This window comes from Bos mutus, chromosome 16 (assembly GCF_027580195.1).
Source record: "Bos mutus isolate GX-2022 chromosome 16, NWIPB_WYAK_1.1, whole genome shotgun sequence".
NCBI classification, from domain to species: domain Eukaryota; kingdom Metazoa; phylum Chordata; class Mammalia; order Artiodactyla; family Bovidae; genus Bos; species Bos mutus.
Genome location: NC_091632.1, coordinates 34,491,431 through 34,515,262, shown reverse-complemented (window position 1 = coordinate 34,515,262; position 23,832 = coordinate 34,491,431). Strand labels below are relative to the sequence as shown.

The window sequence follows — 23,832 nt, the reverse complement described above, 5'->3', positions numbered from 1 at the left end:
CACCTGGAAGATGGGTGTATGATCCTTGTGTAGCCAGTCCCAGCTTCAGTCCTCTGCTTGCTGCAGTTGGTGCAAGGATGAGAACGTGACCCAAGCCACACCAAAGGCATTCAAAGTCATGTGTTTTCATGGAGTCCTAGGGAAGGATAAACTTTTCCCAGTAGAATGGATGTTGAGTGGTTGACATCTCAGAGTTGCTTGAGGTCCTGGATATAGTGAGAGAGACTGAGCCTGTGAATGGGGCCCCGAAACCACTCAACAGGACTGATGGTTGGAGAAGGACCAGGTCACACTACATGAATGTGAGCCCTTGGACCTGACACCTCAAAGCCTACTCTTTTTTTTTTAATTTTTAAAATTTTATTTTTTAATATAAATTTATTTATTTTAATTGGAGGCTAATTACTTTACAATATTGTATTGGCTTTGCCATACAACAACATGAATCCGCCACGGATGTACATGTGTTTCCCATCCTGAACCCCCCTCCCACCTCCCTCTCCATACCATCCCTCTGGGTCAACCCAGTGCACCAGCCCCGAGCATACTGTATCATGCATCAAACCTGGACTGGCGATTTGTTTCACATATGATATTATACATGTTTCAATGCCATTCTCCCAAATCATCCCACCCTCGCCCTCTCCCACAGAGTCCAAAAAGACTGTTCTATACATCTGTGTCTCTTTTGCTGTCTCGCATACAGGGTTATCATTACCATCTCTCTAAATTCCATATATATGCGTTAGTATACTGTATTGGTGTTTTTCTTTCTGGCTTACTTCACTCTGTATAATAGGCTCCAGTTTCATCCACCTCATTACAACTGATTCAAATGTATTCTCTTTAATGGCTGAGTAATGCTCCATTGTGTATATGTACTACAGCTTTCTTATCCATTCGACTGCTGATGGATATCTAGGTTGCTTCCATGTCCTGGCTATTATAAACAGTGCTGCGACGAACATTGGGGTACATGTGTCTCTTTCAATTCCGGTTTCCTCAGTGTGTATGCCCAGCAGTGGGATTGCTGGGTCATATGGCAGTTCTATTTCCAGTTTTTTAAGGAATCTCCACACTGTTCTCCATAGTGGCTGTACTAGTTTGCATTCCCACCAACAGTGTAAGAGGGTTCCCTTTTCTCCACACCTTCTCCAGCACTTATTGCTTGTAGACTTTTGGATAGCAGCCATTCTGACTGGCGTGAAATGGTACTTCATTGTGGTTTTGATTTGCATTTCTCTGATAATGAGTGATGTTGAGCATCTTTTCATGTGTTTGTTTTCCATCCCTATGTCTTCTTTGGAAAAATGTCTGTTTAGTTCTTTGGCCCATTTTTTTGATTGGGTCGTTCATTTTTCTGAAATTGAGCTGCAGGAGTTGCTTGTATATTTTTGAGATTAATTCTTTGTCAGTTGCTTCATTTGTTATTATTTTCTCCCATTTTGAAGGCTGTCTTTTCACCTTGCTTATAGTTTCCTTTGTTGTGCAGAAGCCTTTAATTTTAATTAGGTCCCATTTGTTTATTTTTGCTTTTATTTCCAATATTCTGGGAGGTGGATCATAGAGGACCCTGCTGTGATTTATGTTGGAGAGTGTTTTGCCTATGTTCTCCTTTAGGAGTTTTATAGTTTCTGGTCTTACGTTTAGATCTTCAATCCATTTTGAGTTTATTTTTGTGTATGGTGTTAGAAAGTGTTCTAGTTTCATTCTTTTACAAGTGATTGACTAGTTTTCCCAGCACCACTTGTTAAGGAGATTGTCTTTTCTCCATTGTATATTCTTGCCTCCTTTTTCAAAGATAAGGTGTCCATAGGTGAGTGGATTTATCTCTAGGCTTTCTATTTTGTTCCATTGATCTATATTTCTGTCTTTGTGCCAGTACCATACTGTCTCGATGACTGTGGCTTTGTAGTAGAGCCTGAAGTCAGGCAGGTTGATTCCTCCAGTTCCATTCTACTTTCTCAAGATTGATTTGGCTATTTGAGGTTTTTTGTATTTCCATACAAATTGTGAAATTATTTGTTCTAGCTCTAGGAAAAATACTGTTGGTAGCTTGATAGGGATTGTATTGAATCTATAGATTGCTTTGGGTAGTATACTCATTTTCACTATATTGATTCTTCCGATCCATGAAGACGGTATATTTCTCCATCTATTAGTGTCTTCTTTGATTTCTTTCACCAGTGTTTTATAGTTTTCTATATACAGGTCTTTAGTTTCTTTAGGTAGATATATTCCTATGTATTTTATTCTTTTCATTGCAATGGTGAATTGAATTGTTTCCTTAATTTCTCTATTTTCTCATTATTAGTATATAGGAATGCAAGGGATTTCTGTGTGTTGATTTTATATCCTGCAACTTTACTGTATTCATTGATTAGCTCTAGTAATTTTCTGGTGGAGTCTTTAAGATTTTCTATGTAGAGGATCATGTCATTTGCAAACAGTGAATGTTTTACTTCTTCTTTTCCAATTTGGATTCCTTTTATTTCTTTTTCTGCTCTGATTGCTGTGGCCAAAACTTCCAAAACTATGTTGAATAGTAGTGGTGAGAGTGGGCACCCTTGTCTTGTTCCTGACTTTAGGGGAAATGCTTTCAATTTTTCACCATTGAGGATAATGTTTGCTGTGGGTTTGTCATATATAGCTTTTATTATGTTGAGGTATATTCCTTCTATTCCTGCTTTCTGGAGAGTTTTTATCATAAATGGATGTTGATTTGTCAAAGGCTTTCTCTGCATCTATTGAGATAATCATATGGCTTTTATTTTTCAATTTGTTAATGTAGTGTAGTACATTGATTGATTTGTGGATATTGAAGAATGCTTGCATCCCTGGGATAAAGCCCACTTGGTCATGATGTATGATCTTTTTAATGTGTTGTTGGATTCTGATTGCTAGAATTTTGTTAAGGATTTTTACATCTATGTTCATCAGTGATATTGGCCTGTAGTTTTCTTTTTTGTGGCATCTTTGTCAGGTTTTGGTATTAGGGTGATGGTGGCCTCATAGAATGAGTTTGGAAGTTTACCTTCCTCTGCAATTTTCTGGAAGAGTTTGAGTAAGATAGGTGTTAGCTCTTCTCTAAATTTTTGGTAGAATTCAGCTGTGAAGCCGTCTGGACCTGGGCTTTTGTTTGCTGAAGATTTCTGACTACAGTTTCCATTTCCGTGCTTGTGATGGGTCTGTTAAGATTTTCTATTTCTTCCTGGTTCAGTTTTGGAAAGTTGTACTTTTCTAAGAATTTGTCCATTTCTTCCAAGTTGTCCCTTTTATTGGCATATAATTGCTTATAGTCTCTTATGATCCTTTGTATTTCTGTGTTGTCTGTTGTGATCTCTCCATTTTCATTTCTAATTTTATTGATTTGATTTTTCTCCTTTTGTTTCTTGATGAGTCTGGCTAATGGTTTGTCAATGTTATTTATCCTTTCAAAGAACCAGCTTTTGGCTTTGTTGATTTTTGCTATGGTCTCTTTTGTTTCTTTTGCATTCATTTCTGCCCTAATTTTTAAGATTTATTTCCTTCTACTAACCCTGGGGTTCTTCATTTCTTCCTTTTCTAGTTGCTATAGGTGTAGAGTTAGGCTATTTATTTGACTTTTTTCTTGTTTCTTGAGGTATGCCTATATTGCTATGAACCTTCCCCTTAGCACTGCTTTTACAGTGTCCCACAGGTTTTGGGTTGTTGTGTTTTCATTTTCATTCGTTTCTATGCATATTTTGATTTCTTCTGTGATTTGTTGGTTATTCAGCAGCGTGTTGTTCAGCCTCCATATGTTGGAATTTTTAATAGTTTTTCTCCTGTAATCGAGATCTAATCTTACTGCATTGTGGTCAGAAAAGATGCTTGGAATGATTTCAACTTTTTTGAATTTACCAAGGCTAGATTTATGGCCCAGGATGTGATCTACCCTGAGAAGGATCCGTGTGCACTTAAGGAAAAGGTGAAATTCATTGTTTGGGGGTGAAATGTCCTATAGATATCAATTAGGCATAACTGGTCTAGTGTATCATTTAAAGTTTGTGTTTCCTTGTTAATTTTCTGTTTAGTTGATCTATCCATAGGTAAGAGTGGGGTATTAAAGTCTCCCACTATTATTGTGTTATTGTTAATTTCCCCTTTCATACTTGTTAGCATTTGTCTTACATATTGCGATGCTCCTATGATGGGTGCATATATATTTATACTTGTTATATCTTCTTCTTGGATTGATCCTTTGATCATTATGTAGTGTCCTTCTTTGTCTCTTTTCACAGCCTTTGTTTTAAAGTCTATTTTATCTGATGTGAGTATTGCTAGTCCTGCTTTCTGTTGGTCTCTATTTGAGTGGAATATCTTTTTCCAGCCCTTCACTTTCAGTCTGTATGTGTCCCTTGTTTTGAGGTGGGTCTCTTATAGACAACATATAGAGGGGTCTTGTTTTTGTATCTATTCAGCCAGTCTTTGTCTTTTGCTTGGGGCATTTAACCCATTTACGTTTAAGGTAATTATTGATAAGTATGATCCCGTTGCCATTTACTTTATTGTTTTGGGTTCAAGTTTATACACCCTTTTTGTGTTTCCTCTCTAGAGAAGATCCTTTAGCATTTGTTGGAGAGCTGGTTTGCTTGTGCTGAATTCTCTCAGCTTTTGCTTGTCTGTAAAGCTTTTGATTTCTCCTTCATATTTGAATGAGATCCTTCCTGGGCACAGTAATCTGGGCTGTAGATTGTTTTCTTTCATCACTTTAAGTATGTCCTGCCATTCCCTCCTGGCCTGAAGAGTTTCTACTGAAAGATCAGCTGTTATCCTTATGGGAATCCCCTTGTGTGTTATTTGTTGTTTTTCCCTTGCTGCTTTTAATGTTTGTTCTTTGTGTTTGATCTTTGTTAACTTGATTAATATGTGTCTTGGGGTGTTTCGCCTTGGGTTTATCCTGTTTGGGACTCTCTGGGTTTCTTGGACTTGGGTGATTATTTCCTTCCCCATTTTAGGGAAGTTTTCAACTATTATCTCCTCAAGTATTTTCTCATGGTCTTTCTTTTTGTCGTCTTCTTCTGGGACTCCTGTGATTCGAATGTTGGGGCATTTAACATTGTCCCAGAGGTCTCTGAGATTGTCTTCATTTCTTTTAATTTGTTTTTCTTTTTTCCTCTCTGGTTAATTTATTTCTACCATTCTATCTTCTACCTCACTAATCCTATCTTCTGCCTCCATTATTCTACTATTTGTTCCCCCCAGAGTGTTTTTGATATCATTTATTGCATTATTCATTATATATTGACTCTTTTTTATTTCTTCTAGGTCCTTGTTAAACCTTTCTTGCGTTTTCTCAATCCTTGTCTCCAGGCTATTAATCTGTGATTCCATTTTGTTTTCAAGATTTTGGATCATTTTCACTATCATTATTCAGAATTCTTTATCAGGTAGATTCCCTATCTCTTCCTTTTTTGTTTGGTTTGGTGGGCATTTATCCTGTTCCTTTACCTGCTGGGTATTCCTCTGTCTTTTCATCTTATTTATATTGCTGTGTTTGGGATGGCCTTTCTGTATTCTGGCAGTTTGTGGAGTTCTCTTTATTGTGAAGTTTCCTCACTGTGGGTGGGGTTGTATGGTTGGCTTGTCAAGGTTTCCTGGTTAGGGAAGCTTGTGTCGGTTTTCTGGTGGGTGGAGCTGGATTTCTTCTCTCTCCTTTCGAAGACAATGGGCTGCTTTTCTGGGTGCCTGATGTCCTCTGCCAGCATTCAGAAGTTGTTTTGTGGAATTTACTCAGCGTTCAAATGTTTTTTTGATGAATTTGTGGGGGAGAAAGTAGTCTCCCCGTCCTATTCCTCCACCATCTAGAGTTTTTTGAGAAGAAAATTTATCCACTTTCTTATATCCAGACTAAACAGTTGGTGATGAGGGGTTTTGGTTCTGGACTCTGGTGATGTTGAGAAGAGACCAAAACTGTAAGTAAGGCTGATGAGACACAGAACTACGCCCTGCCGTAGCTGGGGCATGGCCCCAAGCCTACTCTTAACTTGACTCTTGTAAGCATTAACTTAACCATTCAGGTATGACCTAAATCAAATCCCTTATGATTATACAGAGAAAGTGAGAAATAGATTTAAGGGACTAGATCTGACAGATAGAGTGCCTGATGAACTATGGATGGAGGTTCATGACATTGTACAGAAGACAGGGATCAAGACCATCCCCAAGAAAAAGAAATGCAAAATAGCAAAATGGCTGTCTGGGGAGGCCTTACAAATAGCTGTGAAAAGAAGAGAAGCGAAAAGCAAAGGAGAAAAGGAAAGATATAAGCATCTGAATAAAGAGTTCCAAATAATAGCAAGAAGAGATAAGAAAGCCTTCCTCAGCGATCAATGCAAAGAAATAGAGGAAAACAACAGAATGGGAAAGACTAGAGATCTCTTCAAGAAAATCAGAGATACCAAGGGAATATTTCATGCAAAGATGGACTCGATAAAAGACAGAAATGGTATGGACTAACAGAAGCAGAAGATATTAAGAAGAGGTGGCGAGAATACACAGAAGAACTGTACAAAAAAGATCTTCACGACCCAGATAATCACAATGGTGTGATCACTGACCTAGAGCCAGACATCCTGGAATGTGAAGTCAAGTGGGCCTCAGAGAGCATCACTACAAACAAAGCTAGTGGAGATGATGGAATTTCAGTTGAGCTATTTCAAATCCTGAAAAATGATGCTGTGAAAGTGCTGCACTCAATATGCCAGCAAATTTGGAAAACTCAGCAGTGGCCACAGGACTGGAAAAGGTCAGTTTTCATTCCAATCCCAAAGAAAGGCAATGCCAAAGAATGCTCAATCTACCGCACAATTGCACTCACCTCACACACTAGTAAAGTAATGCTCAAAATTCTCCAAGTAAGGATTCAACAATATGTGAACCATGAACTTCCAGATGTTCAAGCTGGTTTTAGAAAAGGCAGAGTAACCAGAGATCAAATTGCCAACATCTGTTGGATCATTAAAAAAGCAAGAGAGTTCCAGAAAAACATCTATTTCTGCTTTATTGACTATACCAAAGCCTTTGACTATGTGGATCACAATAAACTGTGGAAAATTCTGAAAGAGATGGGAATATCAGACCACCTGACCTGCCTCTTGAGAAACCTATATGCAGGTCAGGAAGCAACAGTTAGAACTGGACATGGAACAACAGATTGGTTCCAAATAGGAAAAGGAGTACGTCAAGGCTGTATATTGTCACCCTGCTTATTTAACTTATATGCAGAGTACATTATGAGAAACGCTAGGCTGGAAGAAGCACAAGCTGGAATCAAGATTGCCGGGAGAAATATCAATAGCCTCAGATATGCAGATGACACCACTCTTATGGCAGAAAGTGAAGAAGAACTAAAGAGCCTCTTGATGAAAGTGAAAGAAGAGAGTGAAAAAGTTGGCTTAAAGCTCAATATTCAGAAAACTAAGGTCATGACATCTGGGCCCACCACTTCATGGGAAATAGATGGGGAAACAGTGGAAACAGTGTCAGATTTTATTTTTTGGGCTCCAAAATCACTGCAGATGGTGACTGTAGCCATGAAATTAAAAGACGCTTACTCCTTGGAAGGAAAGTTATGACCAACTTAGATAGTATATTGAAAAGCAGAGATATTACTTTGCCAACAAAGGTCCGTCTAGTCAAGGCTATGGTTTTTCCAGTGATCATGTATGGATGTGAGAGTTGGACTGTGAAGAACGGTGATCGCCAAAGAATTGATACTTTTGAACTGTGGTGTTGGTGAAGACTCTTAAGAGTCCCTTGGACTGCAAGGAGATCCAACCAGTCCATCCTAAAGGAGATCAGTCCTGGGTATTCATTGGAAGGACTGATGCTGAAGCTGAAACTTCAATACTTTAGCCACCTCATGCGAAGAGTTGACTCATTGGAAAAGACCCTGATGCTGGGAGGGATTGGGGGCAGGAGGAGGAGGGGATGAGATGGCTGGATGGCATCACTGACTCGATGGACATGAGTTTGGGTGAACTCTGGGAGTTGATGATGGACAGGGAGGCCTGGCATGCTGTGATTCATGGGGTCGCAAAGAGTGGAACATGACTGAGCGACTGAACTGAACTGAATGTAACAGACGTGGATTTTATGCTTGGGTCAGGAAGGTAGCTTGGAAAAGGAAATGGCAACTCACTCTGGTATTCTTGCCTGGGAAATCCCATAAACAGAGGAGCCTGGAGGACTACAGTCCATGGAGTCACAAAACAGTCAGACATGACTTAGCAACTAAACAACAACAGTGATCATTTAAAATAATATTAATTTATTTTACTTGAGTAAGTATGTCTAGTCCATGGGAGTCAAAAAGTCCCGATGCATCAAGACCAATGACTCCTGAGACTCCCTCTGGCACAGTGTCCTCAGTGAGCAGGCATGCCTGGGGGTGGACAGAGACACTGGGTGGGGTCAGATCTAAGGGGAACTGCCCAGTCACTCTGTGTCTATTTCTTCTATGTCCCAGGAGAGGGAAGTCCCAGAACAACCAGAGGAGAAGTAGCCGGGGAGGATGGGTCATAGGATGATTAATCGTTCTGCTTGTATTTCCCATATTTTAGGGTTCATTTGTTTGTTATTAGGAAATTACCATTTTATTGTAAATTTCTGGGTTGATGCAATAGCTTGTTCTTATTTGACTTTTAAATTTCACCTCTCATTCTAATTTTTGACAGAATTCTCACAATTAATGAACAAATTTGGAACCTTACTAGAAACTGAAATACATACTGTATGTAGGTTCCCTTCATTCTACCTTTTTCTGCCCCAGGATCCCATCCAGGGGATCCATCTTTTGGGTTTCTTTTTTTCATGGAACACATCTTTTTATGCGCTTGTTGATCATTTACATTTTTTTCTGGTCATTGTTCAAGTTCTTTTCCATTTTAAAATTTTGGTTGCCTTTTTTGTTGATGATTTACGTAAGTTCTTAATGTATTCTAAAGAACAGCTTCTTATTATATATATCATGTACAAATATTTCTTTCCATTCTGCGGGCTGTATTTCTACTTTCTGGATAGCACCCTTTGATGCACAAAAGTTTTTAAATTGAGGAAATGCAAACTATCCATTATCACATGGATATTATAACCACTGGGGGATTCCCTGGTAGCTCAGCTGGTAAAGAATCCACCTGCAATGCAGGAGACTCCAGTTTGATTCCTGGATTGGGAAGATCCCCTGGAGAAGGAAATGGCAACCCACTCCAGTGTTCTTGCCTGGAGAATCCTATGGACAGAGGAGTCTGGTGGGCTACAGTTCATGGGTCCATAAAGAGTCGGACACGACTGAGTGAGTAACACTTCCCGAGCACTTGTGGGGAACTGCCTGCCAAGTTCTGGTCTCCGCTGGGAGGTGATGGGCTCTCGTGTCTCTGAAAGGCTCCTCCCCTGAGGTCCATGTGGTGAGAGCTGCCCTGGCCTTGCCAAGAGGCACATCCCTGAGGAAAAGCTGTGACCCTAACTCCAGGCTTTTGGTACTTGTACTGCTAGCTCTCCCTGTTGACAAGCTTATCTTGTGAAAAATTGAAAGTCACTCAGTCATGTCCAACTCTGTGACCCCATGTACTGTAGCCTGCCAGGCTCCTCTGTCCATGGAATTCTCCAGGCAAGAATACTAGAGTGGGTGTTCATTCCCTTCTGGGGATCTTCCCAACCCAGGGATAGAATCTGGGTCTCCTGCATTGCAGGCAAATTCTTTACCATCAAAGCCACCACTTACCCTGAGATTTGTCTATCTTTGAAGATTATTGTTCAGTTAGCAACATTTGTTTTTTTAAAACTCTCAAACTCAATGAGAGAAATGAAAACAGGTTATAGTTACTTGTTAGTACTCCTTTAATTACTGTCCATTAGGTCTTTTCATGTCAGAGCTATTTTTGGGAATGAGCAGCGTTTACACATTTAAGATCAAATCTGGAAGGGTTCTGTGAGTGTCCCTGGTGGCTCTAAATAGAGGGGCAGAACCCAGCTTCTGAGGGCTCAGGCTTCCCTCTAGGGGTGACTGTACATGTCTATGGTCTCCTCTGGAGCATTCATTCCAGGGAACGGTGTGCCCACGGTTGGAAAGTCACCCCCATAGACTCCCCTGTTGGTGCTCCTCACAAGGCTCTGGGAGGGACCCTTGTCAGTTTACTGGCTTCACTTGGGTGGGATTTCTGCCTTCTAGATGCAGGTTCGAAGGGGCAAGACATGGCTGTGCTTGGCACTGTGTTGGCTCCACTCAAGTCAGCCCTTGGCCAGTAAAGCCGGAGGGTCTGCCTGGGGTGATGGGGATGGGGAAAGGGCTGCGGTCTCTATACACTAAGGGAATGGCAGGGTGGGAGGCCTGCTGACTAGGGCAGAAGTGGGGCAGTGAACCCCGTGTTTTGCCCATGTACTCAGGATACAGCAGGTGAGAGCTGAAAACTCAAGTCTGTACGCTGAATACCTGCTTTTGCAGAAGTGGTGTTTTTTGTAACTTGCAATGCAAACCTAGGAAAATATATAAGATGTAATCCAAAGATAAAACAACATTCAGTAAATGTTCAAATTTTCAGGGGAGAGAAAATGCCCGTTGTTGGGCAGAGCTGGGAATTGAAGCTGAGCTGCTGGTGGGGATCGATGGACGGCCCTGGGACACCTGCGGGCTCTGCCTGGTGCTGCTCTGGGCTGGAGCCTGGGGCTCTGTGGTTCTTGAACCCTCAGAGAGTTTAGGTGTATAGTCCTTTTAGCATCCAAGCAGTTTGTTAATTGAAAGTGAAAATTGAAAGTGTTAGTCATTCAGTCGTGTCCAATTCTTTGGGATCCCATGGACTATAGCCCGCCAGGCTCCTGTGTCCATGGGATTCTCTAGGCAAGAATACTGGAGTGAGTTTCCAGGCCCTCCTACAGGGGATCTTCCCAACCCAGGGATCAAACCCAGGTTTCCAGCAATGGAGGCAGATTCTTTCCCATCTAAGCCACCAGGGAAGCATTAGTGAAAGTGAAGTTGCTCAGTCGTGTCCGACTCTGCGACCCCATCGACTGTAGACTACCAGGCTTCTCCATCCATGGGATTTTCCAGGCAAGAATACTGAAGTGGGTTGCCATTTCCTTCTCCAGGAGATCTTCCCAACCCAGGGATTGAACCCGGGTCTCCAGCATTGTAGGCAGACGCTTTACCGTCTGAGCCACCAGGGAAGTAGGGAAGCATTAGAGGGTTTAATTTTGGTTTTCTATCCACAAGCAGGAGTGGGGTTGAGGGTGGAGAGGATCCTGCCTTGGGCCCACAGTGACAAGTGTGGCCAAGGAGCACCTATCTGATGTGGCCCAGCCTGTGAACAGAGCCAGATGGGCTTGCCTGGTGAGGTTTACATTTCCCTCTGATACAGTCAATTCCTAGGCAAGTTGATGAGAAGTCCAGGGTGCCCAGGGAGGAGAAAGGGGTCTGGGGCTCTCAAAGAGGAGATAGGGGTCTGGAATTCTCAAGGAGGAGGAAAGAACAAACATTTTTATTCCTTAGTAAGGATTATATAACAATAATGTATCCTGCTTGAGGACATGTTTCTCCTTCCTGAAAACCTTCTGACTAATCCTGTTATCTTAAAATGTATATAATGGGAGTGGGTCTAGTAAGATCTTTATGACTTGAGATATCCTTTTGATTTATTGTAATAACCAATTAAAAAGTATATAATTCCCTTGCTAAGACTGGGGATGGGGGCACTCTCCATCCTCCTTCTGATGTCTATGTCAGAAGCGTTCTCTGTCCTTTTTCACTTTAATAAAACTCTGCTACACAAAAGCTCTTGAGTGATCAAACCTATTCCCTGGTCCTGAAGCTAAATCTTCTTTGGAGATCACAAATCTGACACTGTTCGCCATAAGCTATCACCTCCCTGAGGGAACCATCAGCTGTAGTGCAGAAAATCTGGATTCACCTGACGCTCCCCAGACACATAGGAGATATCTTTCCTTTGGACGCCTCTCACCTGCTTCAAGTGCATGGGTCCATGGGCACCCAGCAGACTGTAGAACATTCTCACCCCAGGAAGCCCCTGGCACCCACTCCCTGTCTGTGGCTCTGCCTCTTTCTGATCCACAGTCGTACAACATGGGAACTTAGGAGGCTTCTGCCTAACATCTGAGGTTTGTCTGGGTTGCAGTGAGTCTTCAGGTGTCCTTTTATATGTGTAAATTCCAACCCCACCCCCACCTTGACCTTAATTTTTTTTTTCTTCCCTTTGCCTTGGAATCCTTTGGAATACAGAGCAGCTTCAAACTTGGTGTTCCATGTGGGGCTCAAGTGTAGCTTCTTGGTCAAGTTGGTGGGGTCTTCCAGATTTTTTTTCATTTTCTGCCAGAATCAGTTTTCACACCTGAGCATCCTCTTCGGGCTCCCAGCAGCAACTGAGCAGACTCTGGAGCTGAGCACTATAGCCTACTTGGAGCACCTTTGGGGAAAGATAAGTCGTTTTCTTCTAAATGTAAGAATGGTCAGCCTGAGATTAATGAACAGGGTGCCTGGGCCCAGTCACGGTGGGGGGTTGCCCAGAAAGGAGAGGCTGGCGCTGTTCTCATGGCTCCAAGAGGGTTGTCTTTTGTAAGTTTTGGGTAATTGCTTTGTGAATTATAAAATCACGTGTCTTAAAAAGCGAGTGAATGTGTGATTATAAACACAGTTAATGTGATTTTTTAATACCTGCAACCACTTGCTCCCCAAACAGTGAGCTGAAATGCAGGTATAACGAACACGTGTCCAGATCCTAACTTTATCCTCATAACTGGAGGCTGGATGTTTAGCCTGCATCTAGCATATTTTACCAATTTCTCTTGTGGATCATTTATCATTAATTCCCTCTGGGGTTTAGATTGATTTTTTTAAAACTTTATTCGTTTTCATCTTCTCAATTGCACTGTCTTTTAGGTCTTTGATTAATTTATGTAACTATTCATTTCTCCACTGTGTACTTTTTGTTGTCATGGTGTAAAAGGTAAAAATAAACATGATGTCCATGCCTCGGGGCAACTAAGCTCATGCGCCACAGCTATTGAACCTGTGCTCTAGAGCCCAGGAGCTGCAGCTACTGAAGCCTATGAGCCCTAGAGCCTGGGCTCCTCAACAAGAGAAGCCACCTCGATGAGAAGCTCATGCACCACAACAAAGAATAGCTCCCACTTGCTGCAACTAGAGAGAGCCCACCCAGCAACGAAGATCCAGCACAGCCAAATAAATGCATAAACATTAAAAAAAGAAAAACATGATTTCTAAGACTTGAAAAAACAAACACATCATCACAGCAAGTGTCCATGGCTCTAGATTTGGGACTAGACACTGGTTCCAGGCACCAGAATGCTGAGTTTGGCGGCCCCTATCTCATATATACTTCTGAACACTCAGGAAGCTGGAGACAGGCCATCATGCACTGCTGGCTGCAACACCCCACATTTGCATGACCTTTCTTGCCAGCAAAAATTGGCTAACATCAGCAGGCCAATGGCTTCCAAATCTTACTTATTGGCAGAATCTACCTGTACCTGGGATTCTAACTGCTACTGAGTCTGGGAAATAAAATTTTAACTTTTTAGATTCTGAAAGGAATGGATTGCAAGTCTCAATTGACTACATCCAACACAGATGGACTCAGAAGTAGAAACTTCACATGTTTAGTATTGGGAAGACAAGAGGGTTCCTATCAGATTTGCTATTATTATTTTTCCTGTAAAAGAAAGGGTGAAGTCAACTGTTGCTGAGTGTTTTAGTTTCTCTAGTTATTGTGAAGACAGCAGCAGTGAACTGGCCAGACTGACATTTGTTGAAGTCCCTCTTAAGGCTGGAAGCCATGAATTTGTAGAGAACAGTCTGTCCCATTGGGTATTTTCTCCAGTTGTGTTTGGCTCTTTAGGTGTTGGCAAAGGGAAAAAGGAGCAGTTGGATTCACCCAGGGTTGAAATTCTTATGAAATCCACATGACAAAAAGACAAGAGAGCAAAGGAGATCAAGGTTGTTGCAAGGGTGTTGTTAAAATTATGGATCATGAAAATAAACAGGGTCAAAACTGAAGAAAGGAGAATTATTAGGAAATAGAAAAGTCAATGGCCTGGTGGTGCTGAAAAGTTGGAAAGACACCACAGAGGAGCTGGTAAAGTCTGTAAGGCGAATTTTGTTTTCAGGCACCCTCATTTACACACAGGCTAATGGACCACAGCCTTGTCTAACTCAATGAAACTTAAGGCATGCCATGTGGGGCCACCCAAGATGCACGGGTCATGGTGGAGAGGTCTGACACAATGTGGTCCACTGGAGAAGGGAATGGCAAACCACTTCAGTATTCTTGCCTTGAGAACCACATGAACAGTATGAAAAGGCAAAAAGATAGGACACTGAAAGATGAACTCCCCAGGTCGGTAGGTGCCCAATATGCTATTGGAGATATAGTTGGATGGCATCACCGACTCAATGGACATGGGTTTGGGTGGACTCCAAGAGTTGGTGATGGACAGGGAGGCCTGGAGTGCTGAGGTTCATGGGGTTGCAAAGAGTTGGACACGACTGAGCGACTGAACTGAATCCTGCTGCTAAGTCACTTCAGTCGTGTCCGACTCTGTGCGACCCCATAGACTTCAGCCTACCAGGCTCCCCCGTCCCTGGGATTCTCCAGGCAAGAACACTGGAGTGGGTTGCCATTTCCTTCTCCAACGCATGAAAGTGAAAAGTGAAAGTGAAGTCGCTCAGTCATGTCTGACTCTTAGCGACCCCATGGACTGCAGCCTATCAGGCTCCTCCATCCATGGGCTTTCCCAGGCACGAGTACTGGAGTGGGGTGCCATTGCCTTCTCTGGAACTGAATCCTGGATATCCCCTAAACAGGGAAAGGAGTATACGTGTAACTCAGAAGGTAGAAAAACATAACTGTGGTCCTACAGCTTTGATGCCACAACTAGGTTCATTCACATCTCTGCTTCACCACTTCTAAGACGCGTGACAACGGGCAATTCAATTACCCTGAAACTCCGTTTTCCCTTCTTCAAAAGTGGGAGAAAAATATTATCGTATGATGGTGAGAGGACTTGAGATAATGCGCGTAATGTGGTTAACACAGTGCCTGGCACACAGGAAGCGCTGAATACGTAGAAGCTGTTACTTTTACATTTGAAACAGAAAATCAAGGAAAGGTTACAATGAGAGAATTTCTAAGTGCACAGAACTGTTTTACAGAACTTCTGGAGTACTATGCGCATGCGCCAGTCCGCGAACTACGCCTAGGACGGGCACTGCGCATGCGCCGGAAGTTGCAGCCGGGAAGCCAGCGAGGTCGGTTCCGCCCGAGTCTAACATGGCGGCGCCCTTTGTCTGCTCTGAAGTGCCGTCCCCGGCCTTCTCGCGGCCGTGATGCACCTCCTTCTGTGGTGGGGTCCAGGACATGGCAGGTGAGGGTCAGCAAGCACCCGGGGCCGGGGGAGTCCCAGGAGTCGGGCGGAGGCGGCGGAGGATGGGACGCGGCGGGACGCCGGGGACGGTTGTGTGGGGGAGGGGAGGGAAGTGGACTGGGACGGGAACCCGGACTGAGGGGACCCCGCACATGAGGGTGCAGGACAAATGGGTAGGGGGGCGCTGCCCGGCGAGCGGGCGGATAGTGGGCGGGCGGACTGGACTCGCCGTCCCGGCGAGGGAGCGCGAGTCGCCTCCGGGCTGGGTGACACCCCAGCTGGTAGCATCTCCGCCCCCGCTGCCCGGCTGTCACCGCCCCTTGACCCCGCGTGCCGCGGCGGGTGGGCGTTCTGAGGCCGCGAGGTGGCGGGGTGCCAGCGCAGCTCACTTTGGCCGGCGGGGCTGGAGGACACATGCCTGTGAGGGCCTAGAAGGAGTTTGTCGTGGTGGAGACCGATACTGCCCCTGTATGAGATCCCTTCATTCATTCATTCGTTCCACAGACGGTGGTTCAACTCCTGATGTGTTCAGAGGATAGAGTGAGTGGTTAAAAAGTGTAGGCTGTGGAGCCAAGCAGCCGGATTTGAATCCTGTCTTGGTGCTTGCCAACTGTGTCCTTAGGCACGTTGGTTCCTCGCCTCGTGCCTCGGTTTTCTTATCCTTAAAGCATGGTTGAGAATAAAATCTGCCTCCTAAAACGATTATAAAGGTTAAATGAGGTAATCGGTGTAAAGTGCTAAGAAGGCCTGCTGGCACAAAGTAAATGCTGTGTGTGCTTGTTGCTGTTATTTTTTGTATAATCATCATCACCCAAAGCTCAGAAACTCAAGTGGGAGACATACTGCAATGTAGGCAATTCTGATATGATGGAAAAAAAGCAGAAAACACTGGAAACACTGAGTAGAGGCACCTCACTCAGTTTAGGCAAATCCAGGAAGGCTTCTGTTCCCCAGGAAACAGAACTGGAGGATTCTTGGAGAGTGCAGGCAGAGAAGGGGAAGAGTGTTCTCAGCTGAAGATGGAAGGTGTGAGAAAGCTGCCTAGGGACAGAGATGAAAGACACTAGTGTATGGTTTGGTCCTCCGGGGTCTTGTTTGGGGAGGGAAAGCAGCCATGGGACAAGAGGCATCCTTAGTTCCCCAACCACGGATCCTGTAGTGGAATCTCCCCTAGGGAAGTTTTTAAACCTAGCTGTGGACTTGCAATTTTAGTTAATGAGAACACATTTAAGAATCAGATTTGTGGATTAGAAAGATCATGCTAGTGAAGACTGTATTAAAGGGAATGGGCCTGGAGGCCAGTTAAGAGGCTACTAGAACTGTGGAGGTGAGAGATGACCATGGCCTTGAGTTAGATAAGAGGCAGAAGGTGGGGAGAGATGTGTTGGCGGTAGACTTAACCAAAGTTGGTGATGACTTAGATGGGGGATTTAGGGGCTGGGGGAGAGGTCAGGGTTGGCTCTGAATTTTTGACTGGTGGATGGCGATGCTGCTCAGTGGGATAGGGAACAGGATAGGGAGGGGATTTAAGAAGAGAAGATATATTTTGTTTTGAATATGTCTGTGGTTAGTGCCTGTAAAACTTTCAAGTGGAACTGTCCATTGGTGATCTAGCATCCATCAAAAGTCATGACAGTTATGGGAAGGGATGTGTCACCTGGGTGAGGGTCTGGAGTGAGAAGCATGGTTTCTGGGACATCCCTGGGGAATGCTAGTGCAGTAAGACTACTTGGGCACAGCCTCATTGCTTTTGCTTATCAATCTTGTGTTATGTCTTTTGATCAGCAGGCTTTCCCGAGTGTAGGGGGCTTTCCTGAGTGTAGGGGGCTTTCCTGAGAGTAGGGACTGGGACTAGGTTTATTCATCTTTGTGTCCCAGCTGTCCAGCACAGGGTCTGGCCTGCAGCAGCCCAGTCACAATCCAGTGTAACATTTATTGAGCACTGCCTTTGTGCCAGACTTAGTGCTCAGTGCTCTGTATTTGCCTGTATTTGGTGGATACAAGAGCAGCTCTTAGAATCCTGCAGGTTCTCATCAGATTTTCTGTTTGGTCTTTGATTCAGGTAATGAGCTGGAGGAGGAGAGCCAAGCTGGAGTTTCCCCAGACAAACTGTTGGAACAGAGTAGCCTGGGCTACTTGGAAATCTGAGGTAAGTTTGTTAAGACTCAAAGATGAAACAATCCAGGAGGTCAGTTTGTCCTTCTTCTCTAGGCACAGCGTGCTTCAACTCACCCTTTTGAGACAACTTTTTCTTTAAAAGTGTACAGTAATGACAAAATCCTAGTTAGTTTGGTTAGGAGAATGTTGATAACATTGTTGTCATTTTACTGACAAAGATCATGCTAGATTAATCCCTGGGCAGCGTTCACACCTTGTTTTAATTAAGTACAATCTAAAATGCTCCAAAATGTAGTGGCTGAAAGGAAATAGAAGTTTATTCCTGTCCCTTAACAGTCTGGGAGTAGGCAGTCCAGAACTGTGAGAGTAGCTCAGTCTGTTCTGCAGTCATCCAGAAGCAGGGTTCCATTGATCATGTGGCTCTTCTTGCTCAAAGGCTTCCATCTCATGGTCTGAGCAGGCTGCTCTGGATCCTGCCATTGTGTATGCATTCCATATGGCAGAGAGGGAAAGACAGAGTAGGGAGCACATACCCATTCCTTTTAAGGTTCTAATGTTTAAAGATACATATTTTTGTACAATGTGTCTCCAAACCCCAGCCTCTGGTGTACAACCCAAGGAGGAATCAGGACTGTTCCAATGCTGGAGGGAAGGCTGGCTGAGAGAACCTGTTCTGTTCCCAGTGTGACTGGATTGCTGCCTCTGATGGTTAGGCCTGAGGGAAGGCCACTCACTGTTGGAACAGGGTGGGGTGTGTTCCCTGGCCCCCTGGCCCCCTGGCCCCCTAAGGCAGGCTCCTCTGGCTTTGGATCGTTCGTGTTGCTTGGGTCCAGGGAGTCCAGGCTTGCTTACACAGTCACTGTTTTTTGTGCCTGCTGTGTCAGACACTGCACTGGGGGCTCAGGGTGTGCATATGAGGGAGATGGATCCCGGGATCAAGGCGCTCTTAGCCACATGGGTAATCACAGTATGGGCTTCCTAGGTGGCTCAGTGGTAAAGAATCCACCTGCCAATGCAGGAGACATGGGATCAATCCCTGGGTCAGGAAGATCCTCTGGAGAAGGAGATGGCAATACTACTCCAGGATTCCTGCCTGAGAATCCCATGGACAGAGGAGCTTGGCGGGCTACAGTCCATGGGGTTGCAAAGAGTCAGACACAACAGAGCAACTAGACAACAAAAAACAGAATTTCTGGGTTATGGGGTGCTGGTTAGAAGCATGAACTTCTAAGTCAAAGATACTTGAGCCTAACATACCTGGTCCTTACACTTACTAGCTGTGTGCCTTTGGACAGAGTACTTGACCTCTCTAAGCCTCCGTTTCCTCGGGTTTGTAGTGGGAATAATGATGACCTCACGCCAGCTTTATTGGGTGGAATTATTAATGAGGTAATGCATGTAAAATGCTTTATCTAGTCTTTGAGTCCACAGTTGGTATCTAGTGTTACTATGTGTTAATTAGGAGAGGATGACCTAACAACAACCTCCTACGAGGGTCAAGAAAGTGCAGAGTTGAGGAAGAAAAAAATGCTTAGTATAGGAAAGTAAGTGACCCTCTTATGTCTGACCCGGTTCCTGTTCCAGATGACTGTTAACCGTGTCTGTGTGTCCTTGTGCCCGGGCCCTTCTTTGCACATGCATGCCTGTATGTATATATAGGAAAGACATTTTAAAGTGTCAGGTGGCTTGATTTTGTTGCACGAAAACTGAGCCTTCAGTCTAGAATGCCAAAAGGGCAGCCTCTGTGGGCAGAGCTCCAGTTTGAACAGTTTGCCACAAAAAAGACCAGGTGTCCACTCTCTACTGCCCTGGAATTCCCCCAGGGATGGTGCCACACGGATGGCTCAAAGGTTCTCAGACCTGGTGTCTGGCAGGGTAACGGACACCACCAAAGGGCAGGACTCCAACCTCACAGGAAGCAAAAAACTCCCAAGTACATTTTGTGCACAAAGCATATTGTCCTAGAGACCATGATTTACCAAAATCTACTTCTTCTGCCAGCCACATTTTTAAATGATTGAAATAATAGAGGTCACAAAGAGTAGGCGTTTTAGCACCAAGTGCTTTTAGCAGTTGCTCCACGTGTATGTTCAGTGTCAGCATAGGTGTCTGGCACTCTTAGAGGTCCTCATGGCTATCAGTAGCTTAACAGTCTGAGGGCTACCTACGGTTGACCTCAGTGATGTAGTCACAGATGCATACAGAAAGCCAGGGCTCTTACATTCACACCTGCTTGGTAGGAATTGGAGAGATCAGCCTTGAGCTTCAAAGGAAGGAAGCGGAGGGCATGGTTAGAGTTGAGAGTTGCTCACTCGTTTCTAAAGAGCAGCATGCAGAGCCTCAGAGGTGGCAGTTCCTGCTGAGAGTCTGGACCCAGCCTGAAAGCAGCCTTGGTGGGTTCATTGTCACATCAAAAATGTACTCAGCTTCTGGTCTTAAAAGGTCTGGCAGTAGAACCTGTTCCCCCTACCCCACCCACCCCACTTCCTCTCCTGACCTGATTCATTTAAGCAGTACCTTTCCTGTCCTGAGTGGAAGGCTCCAGGGCCCAGTGGGAAGTTGTCTCCAGCTCAGGAGCCTGGGTGGTGAAGCATTTCTCATTTCTGTAGTCTCAGGGCTGGGTGGGCCCCTGTCAGGGACTTTCCTGGTTGAGTGTAACTCAAGTCAGCTGCCCAAGTTAATGCTTCAAATCATGGCTTAAAGTCAGAAATAACATTGTTTAATTTTGTAAGTTGTCTTGTTAAATATTGAATAGATACAAAAGAATATATACCACCTGAAGGATAAGCATACAAGGAACACCCATATACCCATCACCTCCTTGACACTAAAGAATGTTCCCATTACCTTTGAAGTGCCCCTCCCTGATCCTGTCCCAGTCCCACCCCAGCGTAATCACTGGATTTGGCTTTTACTGTGTTCATGCTTTGCTTTTCTTTTTTCTTTTGGTGTTTTTTCTTTTTTGGCCCCATGGCTTGTGGGATCTTAGTTCCCTGACCAGGGATTGAATCCAGGCCATAGCGCTGCAAGTGCGAAGTCTTAACCACTGGATCGCCAGGGAATTCCCATCTCTTGCTTTTCTTTATAGTTTTACCGCATGTGTTTATGGTGCTAAACAATGTCATTATTTAATTTTGCCTGATTTTGGACTCAGTACATCATCTTGTTTTTCTCAGTGATCTAAATTTTTTGCTTAACACATGTTCTTGAGGTTAATCCGTGTTGCATATAGGTGTGTTTAGTTTTCACTGGTGAGTTGTGTCCTGTTGTATGAGAATTTACGCATCCTTTCTATTGTTGATGGACGTTTGTTTTCAGTATTTTGCTGAGACAGACAGTGATACTGTGACCGTTCCTGGGGCACGTGTGTGCAGCCTGTCAGGATACACCCCATGGAGGAGGACTGAATCCTAGGGTATGTGCATCTTCAGTTTGACTAAATACAGTAATACCAAGTTGTTTCCAGAGTGGTTTCCCCAGTTTACTCAGCTGACAATTCTGCCTGCTTCACATCCTCCGAACAATAGTATCATCAGATTTAAAACTTTTTACTAATCTGTTGGAAGCTCAGTGATACCTCACGTGGTTTTGATTTGCATCTTCATGGATTTTAGTGAGTTGAGCATCTCTTCATGCACTAATGGATCATTCAGCTTTCAGCTTCTCTGAAAAAATGGCTTAAACCTTTTTGCTCATTGTTTTATTGAGTTGTCTTTTTATTATATGGAGACTTTTTTTCTCCCTTTTTTTTGTTTTGATATTAATCTTTTGTCAGTTAGATGTGTTGAAACTATCCACTTCCAGTTTGTGGCTTGTCTTGTCACTCTAGTTTTTTTAATGAACAGAAATTCTTAGTTTTAATGTCATTTATTAACTTTTTCTTAATAGTTTGCACTTATTTCTTTTTAAGAACTTCCTCCCTGCTTCAAGTTTATAAAGATATTTCCCCATGTATTGTCTTCCAAATGTTTTATGATTCTTAACCTTTTACTCTAAAGTCTTTAGTCTGTTCATAATAATTTTTGTATATGGTTTGAGATAGGAGATAATTTTTTCCTTTTTTTAAATAAGCACATCAGATTAAGCCTGTACTATGTATTGAAAAATACATTGCTTTTTTGTGGATCTTTAAAGTCACCAGTAACCACTATCATACATCAAGTGTCCACACATGTGTGGGTCTATTTCTGGGCTCTTCACCATCTCTCTCTGTCTGTGTGCCAATATCCCACCGATTTAATTTCTCAGTTCTTTTACTTTTTTCTATTTTTTGTTTATTTATTTGGCTGCACCAGGTCTTAGATGCAGCGCACAGAATCTCTGATCTTCTAGTTGTGGCACACGGGATCTTTACTTGCAGCTTACAAACTCTTAGTTACAGCATGTGGGATCTAGTTCCCTGACGAAGGATTGAACCCAGGTTCCCTGCATTGGGAGCGGGAGTCTTAAGCCACTGGGCCACCAGGAAAGTCCCTCTCAGTTCTTATATAACAATTCTTGGTATCTGGTAAGGTTTTGGCTTTCTACTGTCTTCATTTTGGATTATGTTTATCAAATTCCATAAAAATTGTTGGAGTCTTTTATTAGAATCACTTTGAATTTTATTAGAATTGAATTTATTACATGTCAGATTGGATAGAGGTGATGTTTATATGACATTGATCTTCTGATTCATGAACATGGCATATCTCTCAATTTACATGACTTGCCAGTTTCTGATTTTGTGAAGTGAAGTTCGCTCAGTTGTGTCCGACTCTTTGCAACCCCATGAACTATACAGTCCACGGAATTCTCCAGGCCAGAATACTGGAGTCGGTAGCCATTCCCTTCCCCAGGCAATCTTTCCAACCCAGGGATCAAACCCAGGTCTCCCGCATTGCAGGTGGATTCTTTACCAGCTAAGCCCCAAGGGAAGCCCAAGAATACTGGAGTGGGTAGCCTATCCCTTCTCCAGCAGATCTTCCTGACCCAGGAATCAAAACGGGGTCTCCTGCATAGCAGGTAGATTCTTTATCAACTGAGCTACCAGGGAAACTTTAGTCAGTGTCTTTGCACTTTTCTCCCAAGCAGTTAGGGCCTTATCACACTTTAGTTCCTGATACTCCCTCCTCAGCTTTTATTCCATGGGTGTGTAGTTTGGCTCTTTTATGTTTTGGTTGTGCTGGGTCTTGGCTGCTGCATGGACTCTCTCTGGTTGTGGTGAGCAGGGGTTGCTCTTCCTGTGGCCGCTTCTGTTGCTGCTGAGCGCAGGCACTAGGCCCATGAGCTAAGTCATTGTGGTGCCCCGGCTCAGCTGCTCTGTGGCATGTGGGGTCTTCCCAGACTGGGGATCGAACCGGTGACTCTTGCATTGCCAGACAGATTCTTGACTACTGGACCACCAGGGAAGACCCTAGATACACTTATTTCTTATTTACTATTTTAGTTGGTCCTCCCTCCTTGCATCAAATACTTTCATTTTGGGATCACTTTTTATCTACCTTCATGTATCTTTTACAGTGTATGACTTTGGGCTGTAGTCCATGGGGGGCCATCTAGTGGTTACAGACTCTCCCAGAGGAATTGTACACCTCTCCATCTGGTGCCTTGATTTGATATGGGCTGTTTTCTGTGCCATTTTCTTTCCACTAAGATATAACCCTTTGGGACCCAGCTTTATTCTGGAGGGACCTCCCTTTTTGGGGACAGGGGGAGAACTTGAGCTTGCCCAGTTCTGCAGATGCCCTTGCTGCTCACCCTCAAAGCTCCGCTTGCTATCTGAATTCCAGCCTTTGCTTAAGTTTGTTTGACCTGTCAGTCTTCCTTGTTGATTTGCCAGTTCTTTGATGCATTTTAACAGATGTCATACAGTTTTTCTTCAGCATTTGTAGCCCTGTGTCGTGAGAGTCAGTCGGGGTACCTGGTATGCTGTGTTGTTGTTTACTTGCTAATTTATGTCTGACTCTTTTATGACCCCATGGACTGCCCGCCAGGCTCCTCTGTCCATGGGATTTCCCCAGCAAGAATATTGGGGTGAGTTGCTATTTTCCTTCTCCAGGGGATCTTCTTGACCCAGGGAGCAAACCCAGGTCTCCTGCGTTGGCAGGTGGATTCTTTACCACTGAACCATCAGGGAAGCCCCTCCCTGGTGTGCCATGCTTTCAGAAATTAAGATGCTTCAGAGTTTCAATTTTATGTTTCATTTGGCAGTTGCAAACTGAAGATCAGAACTAAGACTTAACACCACTCATTTCTGACTTTTTGAAAAAATATATAACATGTTTTGTAACACTAATTAGTGTAAAGAAAGGGAGTTGCCAG

The 23,832-nt window shown here is 43.6% G+C and overlaps 1 protein-coding gene across 3 annotated transcripts in view; it reads left to right on the top strand.

The window, feature by feature from the left end:
- Positions 1-15,279: 15,279 nt before the first annotated feature.
- The window catches only part of ZBTB17 (zinc finger and BTB domain containing 17), a 29,163-nt gene continuing 20,610 nt past the window's right edge, over positions 15,280-23,832 (top strand). For 2 of the 3 annotated variants that reach the window (XM_070384977.1, XM_070384979.1), the window contains exons 1-2: positions 15,280-15,414; positions 17,477-17,563. The gene's annotated coding sequence lies outside the window, so the exon portion shown is untranslated. Of the gene's footprint in view, positions 15,415-17,476; positions 17,564-20,850; positions 20,948-23,832 lie in introns of all 3 variants that reach the window. The other variant, XM_070384978.1, reaches the window with a different exon arrangement.